This window comes from Triturus cristatus, chromosome 5_1, assembly GCF_964204655.1.
Source record: "Triturus cristatus chromosome 5_1, aTriCri1.1, whole genome shotgun sequence".
Taxonomy (NCBI): Eukaryota; Metazoa; Chordata; class Amphibia; order Caudata; family Salamandridae; genus Triturus; species Triturus cristatus.
Window position 1 is genome coordinate 30,759,877 of NC_140587.1, and position 14,575 is coordinate 30,774,451.

Sequence of the window (14,575 nt, forward strand, 5' to 3'; positions counted from 1 at the left end):
TCTCTTCGGTGCCTCCATCCAAGGAGATTGTCACCTCGTTTGGCCACATAAATTTTCCCAATTGTTTCTCTACCTTTAAAACAGATTTTTAAAATGACATAACCAGTTACATCTATGTGAGAACCTCCATAACTCACAGGATTTATATCAGGGGACAGTAATTCAAGTTCAGGAAAAGCCTTGTCCCAAATCTCATTCCCAATCATAGTGAATGGAGAACCTGAGTCAGCTAAAACAACAAACAATTATTCTCCAATCATCACATCACACTCTGGCATGTGAATATGTTCAACATCTACTACACCATCATTTCTTACACTCAGCATTGTGGTTTTGGGTGAGACACTTGAATTAACATTCTCATGGGTAACATCTATGGTGCATACTCTTCCTCCAGATTTACATACTCTTGCATAATGACCTTTGATACCACATTTAAGACACATTGGGGCATATTAACAAGCCAGGCGATAAAATTATCACCGCTTTAGCGGCAGGAATCTGCCGCTAAAACAGCGATAATGGGCTTGATAATATGCTCTATGGAATTCCAATTGAAACCCATGTTAGATATGAAGGACAAGCGCATGCAGTGCAGCTTAAATGATCACAACAGATAGCTTCAGACAACCAGTGATTCACAAGTAGCAGGCCTGAGTCCAGTTGAGATTAAATGGAAGGAACAGTCTGCCGAAGTAGCTCATTAAGTGCCTTCCTATCAAGTAGAGACCAGTCCCGAGCTTTCTGTGGCAAGGCAGGAGGGCGAGGCGAATGAGCCAAGGAGAAATCAATAAAGAAAGGAATGGCAAGGTGATCAGACCAGCCTAGCAGAATAGGAGGAGCAGTGGACACAGTGGGAAGATTCAAAAAGATAGGGTCCAATAGATGACCTGCTACATGGGTAGGTGAGGAATTGATGAGTGAAAGATTCAAGGTCAACAGGTTGTCTAAAAGAGTTCGAGCAGGTTTATTACTAGAATCATCAAAATGAAAATTCAAGTCCCCAAGCACAGAAAAATTTGCAGCACGAAGAACAAAAGGGGCAAGTTAATCGGTCAACAGGGAACCCTAGTTGTTCGCCAGGCCAGGGGGATGGTAAATGAGGGCACCAGAAAAGGTAAGATTAGGGGAGAATGGGATAGAGAAAAGTAGGGCTTCATAGTTGGGAATCGTGAGTGCCTCAATTTTGAAGTTATGGATTTTTTTTTAAATGATGCCAATTCCTCCACCAGTTTTCAGAGGTCTATTTATATCTAATAGAGCAAAATTCTGTGGTAGTGCCGCAATCACATCTGGTATGGACCCGTCGTGGAGCCAGGTCTCGGTTAAAAGAAACACATCTGGATCCATGTCAACTATGATGTGAAATATGTGCAACTGGTGTTTGGGAAGGGAGCGACAATTGAGACCAAAACAGCAGAAAACCTTAGGTGAATATGAGCCAGAATTGTCAACTCTGGAAAGGTGGGAAGTCTCTCCTCCAAATGTAGGGTGGGGGCTAGGCCGGGAATAAGTGGGAAAGATATTATCAAATAAACAGTGAGAGCAGATCCTGAAGCTGACATCAGGGGCAAGAACCTGACAAACATCATTATGGTTGGGTTTAAATCTCCTAAGATCGTGAGAGGAGTAAGTGAGTTGAGGCTGCAATCAAAAATGAGCAGGGGTTCTGGTCACTAGCCCCGGCCAGACGCGGACAAGCATAGACAGGCTTGCCTTGGGTTTAAATTGGAAAAACCCAGAAATGCCGTGAGACGCAAGCCAGGCTGGTTCGGGAAGGCCCTCTGCCCAAACGGCACCCAGCTGCGGCGGAACAGGGTGGAACCAGGAAGGATGAGAAATTCCCCAGCGTAGGAGGTGAGAGCCCCTCAAGTTAAAATACAAAAGTAATCTGTAATTAGCCACCAGTTAAAAAGTTCAAAAGCAAACTTCATAAAATCAAACACTGGGATAGTGTACAGCAACAGCGCAACTGACCTCACTCATGTTGTTGGATGCTAAATCCTTTAGGTAAATTACAGGAACTAAGAAGCTGCTTGGTTGTTATCCGGAGTTTTAGAATGACCAGTTGAATGTTTCAAATGTGCTTTTCTTACTTAATTGAAAATATTTAGCAATCCTATTATAGAGAACACACGGAGAAAAATGAATAGCTATTTTGTGGCTAACAGTCTTGAAAAGTAAAAGTGTTTTTGAGGCATGCAAAATACATATGGAATTGTGGCAGAAGTTATACAGAAAGAGTTTGTGAGAAACATATATTTATGGGACTGGTCTCAGAATGAAAGAGAAGGAGGGTTTTTTATTTATAAAGCAATGAAAAGCAAGTGTGGATGAAACTTTTTCTAGCCGACGCATCAAGAATTCTATTAAAGACTCGGAGGCGAGGATTATGCTTCTCATTTCTTTACTACTAATTTCAGCAGCCAATCTCAATAAAGTAAAACACAAACTACATTATCCATGTTTCCCTGTACCTTCCATGTCACATGCTCCAATCATATATGAGCTACCCATGTAACTGTAGAAGTCAACATTTTTTTCCTCTTTCCTTGTTAGATAAATCCATAAGAACAGAATATTCCAAAGGGAAACAGGGTAAAAGTCACCAAAGATCCATACAGCCCAAACATGGTCTTAAAACTTCCAGTTGATCCAACAGGGATGTATATCACCAACCACAGCCCGCGATTGAACCCTGAAATGGGATTAAAATTTCAGCGAGTCAACACGCCATATATTACTCCTCTCAAGGGAAAGAATTTCAAAGCAGAGTGCACCTCACAGCTGTTCTGGTCATTTGCTGAAATAGAGAGAGATCCCCAAAGTAAAATCTGGCATCATAAATATAAAGAATAGACTTTTGCCAAAAATTATCAGGTGGGAGAAATAAAACAGAAACAACTCCATTTTTTATCAACATTAGTTATAACAATACACGTTTAACAACTGAATTATAGCTTCAAAGACAATTGCATCTAAAGTGTGGGATAATCCTCGCCTCTGTGTACTTAATAGAATTGGAAATTCTTGATGCGTCAGATAGAATATTTTTTATTTTATGTCAGGACCGAAGGCTCCGATTATGCTAGTTTAAAGTCGTGTTACCACCACAGATGCCACATCTAGAATAGGTTTATAATAGTATTTATTATATGTAGACTTAGAGATCCAGTTTATCAAACTCATGATGTCTTCTACACGAGAGCCGAGAGCATACGATTTGGATGCCATGGCTCCTCTCGCAGAACCCGCCACAAAAGACAGAAATGTTGACGCCTCCTTCTGCCAGTATTCATTTTATCCACCTGGCTAAGGTAGCTGCAGACACTGGTTTGTAGAGTTTTTGTAAGGCAATGTTTAGTTGTCCTCCAGCCTCCTATCTTATATCACAAGTAGCAATTTTATAATCCTATAAGCATTGCACTACACATAATTTACTACTGTTTGGTAAACTTGAATAGGTTACTGTTAGACCTGGCATTTCTTGGCTTGATTACCCCTGACTTTTTGCCTCTACATCCTCTATTTTTGATGCTGTGAAGGATCATGTGTTATTGGCTTAGATGCTTTGGGCACTTTGCCACTGCTGATTAGTGTCAAAGTGCAAGTGCTCCCTGTGTAAAGTGTAAGGATAATTGGTTGTCCATGATTGGTATGTTTGCCTTACTAGTAAAGTCCCTAGTAAAGTGCACTATGTGTATCAGGGCTAGTAATGCAAATGCTACTAGTGGGCCTGCAGCACTAATTGTGCCACCCACACCAGTAGCCTTTAAAAAGAGAACTCAGGCCTGCCACTGCAGTGCCTGCATGCAATTTGGTAAATTGCCATGTTGCCCTGACAAGTGCACCCACTTGCCAGGCCTTACACTTTTCATGCACATCAGACACCCTTATGGTAGGTCCAGGGTACCCCCTGGGCAGGGTGCAGTCTGCAGTGTATGTGGAAGGTAGGACATGTACTAAGGTGTGTACCATGTCCTAACAGTGAAATACTCTCCATTTCGTTTTTCACTGTTGCAAGGCCATCTTGCCTATAGGATAGAATGGGGAAGGCTGTGTAATATTTCTCTGGCTATACGTTTTTTTAAAGGAAGAATGGCGCTCTGTCGTGTAAGCGTGCAGTGTATTAAGATATTAAGTAAGTACGGTGTAGCCAGGTAAGGGGAGCACACTATAACCCCTAGTTGTGTGTCAGAATGATCCTACACAGAGATTCAAAACAAAGGTCCTGGGCACACGTCAAGTGACTAAATGATGAAATGAGTACATTCAATAGAGTACATTCGAAGAAATATCCAAGTAGTCCAGTTGGAAAGATTCTTTGTCTTTAATCTTTGTTATAGCGAAAAAAAGGGGGGGAACCAGCCAACACGTGTTACGTCTTGGGGGAAGTAGTCCCGCGACTTCTTCAGGGCTGTAATATGAGATGTGTAGTCTTTATAATCGCTCTCCCGGTGATAATTCAATGAAGAAAGTAAAAACTAGGTTTAGTCTTTGGGTGTAAGATGCGTAGAATAATCGAACGATATCAAGTGGTGAAGATCATAAATCTGCCCATGCCGTGGGTGATGAGGAGGGTAAGTAGGCCGCTCACCAGGTTAGACCTCAAGCGGGTGCGCTGAGTCTCCCGGAGCAACGGTGTCGTATTCTGTTCCAGAGAGGTAGATCTGATCATCCGGAGCAAGAGAAGGCCAAAATGATGAAAATCAGCTGTCTGGGAGCCGACCTACGCCCCCCAGAAGGTAGGCAACCTGTGAACTCCCTGGGGACCAATGACAAAGCGCTTGGGGCTCCGCCGCCAGTCCTAGATGTGCCCCCGGGGTGGGTCAGGTCCCGGGGCTGCCCCACATGAAGCAGAAGTCAGAGAGTGCCGTCGCGCTCCCCGTGAAATTACTCAAAAGGGGGGTCCAAGGAGCCCACCCTGGCCCCCTGAAGACACAGGTGGGGGCCTGGGACCCCCAACCCCGGGCCCCGGTGATGGTGGTGGGAAGGAGGGGGTGTGCCATCACAGATTCCCCCTCACAGGCAAAGTCAAGCCGAGGAGCACCGTCACGATCCCTGTGAAGTGGTCCAGGGGACCAGGACCCCATCTCCAGGCCCAACAGGAGAAGAAAAGCCGGGGAGCACCGTTGCGCTCTCCGTGAAGATGTCTGGGGGCCCGGGACCCAACGTCTGGACCCCGAAGGGATTGGGGAGGTAAGGGGAGTGCCGTCGCACACCCCCACGGTAGCGGGAAGGCGGGAGGAGTGCCATCGCACTCCCCCAAAGACCTGCCAGGCTGGGGAAAGCCTTGTGTCTGCCCGTCGGAGTGGGCAGACTAGAAGATCAGTGCTGGCTCCCGCGACTGCACACAAGGGTGCGGGCTGGACCGGGAGCCAGCCGGAGAGGTGCTAGGGGCCTGGGTGGGACCAGGCCCCGAAAAACAGCCGGAGCAGCTGGGGGTGGGCTCCCCGAGCTGCAGGTCTCATCTGGGGGTCCGGGTGGACCGGACCCTCCCACGAGGCCAGGACATGGCATGAGGCTGCCTGCAGGACAGCGCGGCTCTCCCCTAAGCAGCAGAAGAGCCCCTGCTCTAATAGGCATGGGCCAGGAGAAACGCGCCCTATAATACCCTGCAGAGCCCAAGAAGGCTTGCAAAAGAAACTGGCTTGTTGGTGGCCTGTGGTGGCCCCAGGAGGTTGGGGTCACCACCAAATTAGTTGCAAGGTGCAGGGGGATCTGCAGGAGCAACGCAGCCTCCCCCAGCACGAAGTGGAGAACTTCCTCCCTAAGTCTCTGAAACAACCCCTCAAGGGCTCAGCCAGCAATCAACCTTCCCTTAGGCTGGAACTTTTGTTCTACAGCTGAGGGGGTGCCTGAAGAATTGCTTCAATGTGTGGAAGGCTAAAGTGATGCCCAAACATGTATTCTTGCCGGTGCATTCGGTAAAGAACAACCCAGACTGTTATCCCCTAAGATGTATGTTCAGTACTAGATGCTCAGTCAGGGTTATATGTCACCAGGCCAGGTGTACCTATTTTTAATGCTTGTTGAGATGATGGGGTGGGGCACCACTGGGAAGGTGCCAGTTGGCAAGGCCCTCGCTCCAGGTTGTGTCAACCCACTGCATCAGGGGGCAAGATGATGTGCATACATGGGAGTGATGGTACTAGACCCCACCCCCCCTGCGGGAGGGGTGGAAATGTTATGCAATGTCACAAAGTAATTCCAACAGCTTATGTATATTTGTAAATTGGTGCATAGTATTGAGTAGTGTGTGTGTGTTTAATAAATGTACTCTGCCTTTCATAAAGCAAAGTACAGACTGCACAATCAATTATTGAGTGTTATTTCTGCAACGCTACCCTCTGAGAGTCAAGTGCTACAATGGGGTGTTTGGTTCCCAGTGAAGGATAAATGTGGCATGCTATTTGTGCAGGCCTCACAGATACTGCCTCGTTTTCCAACAGGTATGCTAAACCAGAAGATGCTAGTTCTGATAGAAAGTTTATTACCATGCAATGTTATGCCCCCATGGGATCAACACTCCAGGTGTTGCACCAAGCACACCATCTCATCCGAGCTAAAGAATATCTTTTATGGGTGTTATCTGGCCAGGCCTGCCTGCTGAGGGATGCAGCTTGTTGCGAAATGCTTTGGGTATGCCATCTTTCCCTGAAACCATCCAAGCCATCATCTTGAGTTTACCTGCTAGATTCAATGGGTGAGGAATACCTTCCAGGTCTTGGAGGAGATCCGGATGAATGTGGAGTAGAACTGGAGGCGCACTCGCTAGAGTTAGGGCTACTGGGAACCAAGGTTGTGCTCTACGGTAAGGTGTCACCAGAATGATTTCTGCTCCTTGTCGTCTGATCTGTGACAGGACATGGGGAATCATTAGGAATGGGGGAAGGGCATAGCCTCTGAACTGATCCCAGTCCTGGATAAATGCATCCGTCGCCTGGGCATCCGGATCTGGGCGCAAGCTCAAAAAATGTGCCAGTTGCCGATTGAGTCATGATGCGAACAGATCTATTTTGCACTGCCCCACAATCTGTTCAGAGCTTGGAAAACTGAGTGATTCAGTTTCCAGTCGCTGAAATCTCATAAGTGTCTGAAGTTCCAGTTGGCTTTGATGTTCCTCTTCCACTGTGAGGGAGATGCAATGATCAAGGCAGAAGTGACAGAAGTCCTTGGCAATCTCTGCTAGTAGACGGGACTTCGTCCCCCCGAGGATGTTGACATAGCGGACTGCTGAGATGTTGTCCATTCTCTGTTAGATACAATAGTCCGTCTTTATCGGGGAGAGATTCCTGATAGTGAAAGAGCCCGCCAGGAGTTCCAAGCAATTTATGTGGAGCCTGAGCTCTGCCTCTGACCACCGACTCCCTGACGACATCGTACAGCACCTCGTTCCCTAACCCAACCAGCTGGCATTCGATTCGATGCCTATTTCTGGCGAGGTGCCAAAAATGTCTTGATCATTCCAGGATTCCATGTGGTCCAACCACCATGTAATCTCTGTCCTGGCTTTGCCCATCAGTTGGACTGATTCTGTGTAAGATAGACCCTTCCATAACTGTTGGATTTTTAATCTCTGAAGGGCTCTGTAATGGAGGGGGCCTGGAAATATGGTTTGTATCGATGAGGCCAGGAGTCTCGAGATTCTGGCAATCTACCTCAATGATACAGTCTGTTTGCACAACGCAGACCTCAATTCCCTTTTGATATTGTGAATCTTTTGGGTTGGAAGAAGCAAATGTGCTCGGACTGATTGTATCTGGAAACCCAGAAATGCCATTTGCTGGACTGGCGACAGGACTGACTTCTGGGAGCTGATCTAGAATTCCAGACTCTGAAGAAGCTGTATAGTCCATGATAGATGAGTCCTGAGTGTCAAAAGGTCCTGGGCCATCAACAGGAGGTTGTCTAGTCAATTAGACATACTCCTTGAGCCCTCAGTGCTTCTACGACTGGTCTCATTAATTTAGTGAAACACCATGGGACCAATGAGAGACCGAATGGAAAGGATTTAAATTCCATGCACTGTCCTTGTCATATGAACTGTAGAAACCATCTGTGAGGTGGGAATATGGGGATGGAGAGGTAGGCATCCTTCAGGACCAGATTGACCATCCATTCGCCTTCCTGTAGAAAATCACTTAGCAAGAGAATTTCTTCCATTTTGAACTGTCTGTACATTATCCAGACATTGACATCTTTGAGGTTTAGAACTAGTAGTGACCTCCGCCCTTCTTTTCGAACAGAAAGATGGGGCTCATGAACCCTTTGGGGTGTGGAGTTGTCAGGCATATTACCCCTTTGGCTAGGAAAGGTTGAATATAAAAACTTGTTGTGTTTGGGAACAATACATTTGTCTTGGGGGGCCAGACTGAGTTGGAGATTCGTAAAATTCCAGTTTGAAGCCCTGAATGGTCTCCAGTACACATGGGTCCATGGATATGCATTACCAATTGTCGTGAATAATGACAATCTTCCTCCCAATATCACTTCCGAGAAGGGAATAACTCATACCAGTATATCTTCTGTCCTGAAATGCATTCTATTGTCTGTGTCTGGATCTGTGGCAGAATCTGGGGTGGCCACCTCTGAGTTGAGTGGGATAGAATGTGGGATCTGGTTGGTGTCCATACCAACCACCTTTGCCGCAGGCATAGTAGCCTTGTTGAGAGCTTTGGTGAGTACCACAGCCCGGCGCACCATTCATGGCACCCTGCCCTGACAAAAAGGCCTCTCCAGAATTCTCTTTTTAGCGACATTTAGGCCTTGTATATAGTCGAGTAGGTGGCAAAAAATCTGGACAGTTCCTTAATGAAGGAGCCCCCGAATATTAGGCTGTTAGCCATTGGGCTGGCTTCCAAATTTGATATATCAATGAGTTTAGGATCTAATCTCATCAAGATAGATCTCCAGTGTTCTGTAGAGATGGCGCAGTTGGAGTTCCCTAACATGCAGACTGCTTGCTGAGCCCAGCCAATCAGATTCTCCATATTTACTGGGGAGTTGGACTCTTTGGCTTAGTATTCTAAGTCTAAGATCTTAGTCAAGGTTCCTGTCAGGTCAAGCAGTTTATCTTGGCACATCCAACATGAGCGATTCGAGGCCTTTTTTCGGATCCCTTGCGTATTTTTTCATAAAAGTAACCATGATGGGATCTACCTCTGGCATGTCTGCAACCTTACCCACCAGGTCTGGGCGGGGGCATTCCATGCGGAGGCGTGCACGTACCTCTTTATCAAAGCTCTGCCATAGATGGGTTTGAAGGTGTTCCGCGACCTCTGGAGTGGGAACCCAATTGGAGACCGTGGGGTGAATTATTTCGGTGGGCTCGAATTGGAGCACCCGAAGGGTATGGACTGGAGCCCATTTCTTCTTACTGAGTCTTGCCTTCTCACCCTCATCACTGTCCTCAGTGTGGGAAGAACAGTCTGACTCTAGGGCCTCTGCATGCTGTTAGCTTTGAGACTGAGAGGACTCTCCCTGTGGGTTGGCGCTATAATAGTGTTCAGTTTCTCTCTTGCACCTTAGCTTTTTAAAAGCCTCTCCATGTACCTCTGGCTGTGATTTACTTTTGACTTTGCCCTTTTTTGATAGGCCCACCTCATTCTGGGCCTGAGGAAGTTGGGGTTGCCAGCCTTGTTGGCATGCAAACTCACACAGCTGCCCCGTGAAGGGACCTAGTGCCCGTACCAGGGCCTTATTCACAGATCGCTATACACTGCAGTCCAGTGCATCCACCAAATCCCGCTCTAGCTGGTCATCACCTTCTTCATGGTAGTTGTTTGCCTCCACCTTATAGGGCTCCCATTGTGCCATTCTCTCTGCACTTTACTGGGAGCTGAGAGAGTAAAGGGGGGGAGTGAAACTAACCCTGCAAGGCCAAGGATTGTGCCTTCATTTAAATGTGGAGGGAGCTGCCTTGACCAAAAAACCCACTCTAGACAAAGCCTATGCAAATGTATACAACCCAGCACACACTTGTGAGACAGGGCGTAGGGGGAGCATTCACCCCTGCCATCACATGCAGAGCCAAGTCATGTTATGTGTAGAAAAAGCCAGCAAACCCTCTGATCAATATCCCTGAGCGTCTCGTTCAATTTCTGCACATGCGCCTTGTGTGGTCCTTGTTCGCAAGTAAAAGAGGACAGCGCACATAAGCGAGATGTGTGCTGCCTACTCCCCGCTCCCCTGAGGCAGCAAGCAGCATCAGAGTCCGGCTGCTGTAAGTGTTCAGAAAATGAAGGCGGAGTCCCAGCGCAAAGTATAGAACTAGAAAAGAGGAAAAGAAGAAGAACAACATTACAACATTTTCCCCTTTTACAGAGAAATTAGGAAATAACAAAATCTTTAAAATGTACAGGCAATCTACAAATTTTCCTTGGTGGTAAAACAGACTGAGCGGAAGAAGGAAAACTAACAATGGGAGGAGAAACATCGGGAACATAATTTTGGGAAGAGGGTTCAGCCATGCGTGAAATTACATCAGAACTATTCACAGTAGTAAGAGATACATCAGAACGATTCACAGTGGTATGAGGTTTCAAACAAAATAGAATCATCTGAATTAGATGGTACAGCAGTTTTCATGTGAATGATAGCTTGTTCATTAGAAATAGGAACAAGTATACTCTTGCTCCACCATCCCCTGTCTAGCAACAAACAAGCACTTAGGCCAACCTTCACAATTTTGCAAGGAGAAGTAAAAGTAGATTCCCCTTTTATGACACCAAAAGGTTTCTTAACGAGCACCCAAGAACCAACAGTGAAGTCTTTGATCTGAACGTGTTTGCGATGATCAAAGTGAACTTTTTGTTTGTTTTTTGCCAATGAGACAGATTTGCGTAGAATGGTATCTCTAAGTACATTTGAATTATCAGAGGCTGATGAATGTCGCTCTAGCCAAGAAGGTAGAAGTTTAGTGCGGCATTTCCTGCCCCTTAGTAATTCAAAAGGAGTGAAACCAGTAGTGGGATGAGGTGACTTGTGATAGGCATTGATCTTGTCTTTAAGGAAAAGACTGAAATCTAATCCTGAAGAAAGAGCATTTGGAATGCCTTCTTTAAGAAAACGATTAGCTCTTTCTACCAGACCATTGGCAGAAGGGCTATATAGGGCAACTTGAAGATGTTGTATGTAAAAGTTTTTCAAAACATTTTGCATGGCGGTGGAAACAAAGTGAGTGCCATTGTTAGTGACTAACTCTTTCGGTGGGCCTTCAAGAGAGAAAACATTCCTGAGGAATTATAAATAAGCCTGGATAAAGCGCTACGCTACGCTTGCGTAGTTTGCGAAGTTTGCGCTACTTCGCACTATGCGAATTGCATGTAGCACAGTGCAAACACGTGTAGCGTAGCATAGTGCAGAGGTCATTTTTTGCTTGCTCGCAGTCCTCAACGTCAAGTTGGCGACCGCGAGCAAGCAAAATGACATCCCGCTGAGAATTTTTCCTCGTTCGCAATCAGCAACATCAAGTTGACGATCGCGAGCGTGGAAAATAACCCTCCCAGCGAGATTCTCAACGCTAGGAGGTCAGGTTTCTCATTGCGAGAGGTCGCGTATGCTCACGACCGCTCGCGATGAGAAACTACCAGTCCGCGTTGAGAAAGCTGCCGCTCAAGTAAAAATCTACTCGAGCGGCAGAAAACTACAGCTCGCACTGTGCAAGATGCCGTTTTCAATGATTGCACAGTGCCGGATGCTTGTCCGCACTGTGCAATCATTGAAAACGGCATCTTACACAGTGTGAACAGGGTACTGCGCAGTTCGCGAAGTGCTATGCGTAGCTCGCGTAGGGCGAACTTTGCGTAGCTACGCATAGCGCTACTTCGCGAACTACGCCCAGGGTTAATTATAATACAGATTGAGTGGAGGCAGAATCAACAAAAGAAAAGTAAATCCATTTCGAGTAGTAGTCAATAATTACTAACAAATATGTTGAAGTCTTAGGTAAAAGATTGAAAGGACCAGCGAATTCCAAAGCAACTTTCGTCCAGGGACTGTCCAGTAAGGAAACTGGACGAAGGGGATTTTGCATGGTATTCCAATATTTGTCAGAGAAAATGCACTAGGGGCACAAATTCACAAAAGAGGAAACTTGAGAATTCAAGGAGGGCCACCAATAGTTTTCCCTGAGTTTTTTACATGTTGCAGTAAGTCCTAAATGTCCATTGTGTGCAATGGAAATAAGCTTATTCCTAAGAGAGGAAGGAGGAATGAAACAACCATCTCTAATGCCAAGACAATTTGGAGGAAATTTGAGCATAGGGCTTTAAATCATGAGAAACATTGCGAATGGGAGGCCAACCATTAACAATAAATTTAGAAACTTTTTTCAATGTATGGTCAATGGAAGAAGCATCAAGCCAATCCTTCTCAGAGATGACACCATTGGAGGAGGAAGTAGCATCAATAGGAGCTACAACACAATCAAAATCATCAACAGTGTTATCAGTTAATGGCAATGGTAGACGAGAAAGGCAATCAGCCCTGAAATTTCTTCCGCCTTGAATGTATTTAATAGTAAAATTATACTCTTGCCGTTTGGAAAGAAGGCGTACAAGGCTTTGCCTAAACCGTCACCTTGCAACAGGTAGACAAGGGGTTTGTGATCAGTGTAGATTGTAAAATGACTGCCCCAAAGATAGGTTTTGAATTTGGTAACAGCCCAGACACAGACTAATGCTTCTCTGTCTATTGTGCTGTATTTGAATTCAGCTTCCTATAAGCTTCTAGAAGCGAATGCGACAGTGTGATCCTTAGTAAAAATTTGCCGTCCAAAAACAGCATCGAGACCATTTAAGCTGGTATCAACTGTAACGGTGCACTGGTGACCAGGAACAAAAGGACTTAAAGCAGGAGCATTGACAACTAGGTTTTTGATATTTGTGAAAGCAGGATTGATGTCATTGGTCCAAACAAAAGTAGTGCCTTTTTTGAGAAGTGATCTCAAAGGTTGAACAAAGGAACAGTAATCAGGTACAAAACAAGCATAATATTCACAGAGACCCAGAAAGGATCTAAGGGCATCTTTATCAGAAGGAAGTGGAGCTTTGACAATGGCTTCAACATTGCAAAATTTCGGTTTAATGCCTTCTGGAAGTGATGGTATGACCTAAATAGTCGATTTGTTCAACAAAAAATTTACATTTGTCCGGTTGAATGATATCACCCCACAGCTGGGTCTGGTGGCTCAGTGGACTAATGCTTCTACTGCAGGGGCCTGTGTTCAACGTCATGGTCACAGGTTTAAATCCTGGTGGATCCACTCAGCCTTTTATCCATCTGAGGTCGATAAAATGAGTACCATTGAGTTGGGTAACAACAAACATCTGTTATTCAGTGCCAAGATACCTGTAGTGGTGAACGTGCGCTTTACAAAAACACATGTTATGTTATGTTATTCAAAATGGAAAAAACTTTATGTAAATTGTCCAAATGAGCTTCTTTGGTTTCGGTAAAAACATATATATCATCCTGAACGGCTTGAACATTGGCGATGTCTTTAAAAAGAACATCCATGACCTTTTGAAACACTGAGACTGCGGAAGCCAAACCAAAAGGTAGTCTCAAGTACTTGCGCCACTTTTGCGTAATTTGTACCATGGGAGAAATGTTACAAAAGTGGCGCAAGGGGCTTGTAAATCTGCCCCTCAGTATTTAAGGCTATCTCATTGCAGGCAGAATGCAGGTCAATAGTGGAAAAATATTTAGAGTGACCAATGTTGGAAGGCATTTCTTGGATATGGGGAAGAGGATGGCAATCAACGATGATGTTGCGGTTTAAGGACCTGAGATCCACACAAAGACTAAGATCGCCATTCTTCTTCTTAGCAAGAACGATGGGAGATACCCATTCAGATGAGTCAGTAGTGGCAATAATCCTTTGTTTGGTTTTCCAATAGTTTTTTAAGGTCAGGCTAAAAATGATCGCCCATCACTCAGGCCCCAAACTTTGCAAATCAATCATCTCAGGCAAATTCCCACATTACAGCACCCTCCCTCACTGTCTGCTAACACATGAATCATTATTCATCATCAACACTCACACAATCTGTCACTCACCAATGCAATGGCTGAAGTTACCCCTTACAATACTAGCACAGGTAGTTTAGGTATTAGATATTCAATCATCTTTGATGCAGGCAATACATTGGAATTTGGTACTGACAGGCAGTCTTGTAGATAATAAATGATCTTCTGGGGCAGCCGTTCTTGTACTAAGTGATGCAAAATGGGATAGACAATAGGCATGCGAGGAGGCAGGCATTGCCATCAATGACATGAAGGAATTGTGGAGGCTTTGTCAATGTGCACTGGTCCAACTGCAATCGGCAATATATGTGACTAATAAAGAAGGTAGGGCAGCTTATATCTAACACAAAAATAATAATGTTCCATTAGCTACTTTGCGAAGATAAAACTAATTTCAATGAGAAATGATTGAAAAGTTCTATAGGGACACTAGCATATTTAGCCCGGGAAGTAGAGTTCATCCTCAAAACTCTGGTTCACCCCGAAGTTGATCCGCTAACACATTTGATTCAATTTCGGACAAATCACCCTCTTCCTCCAC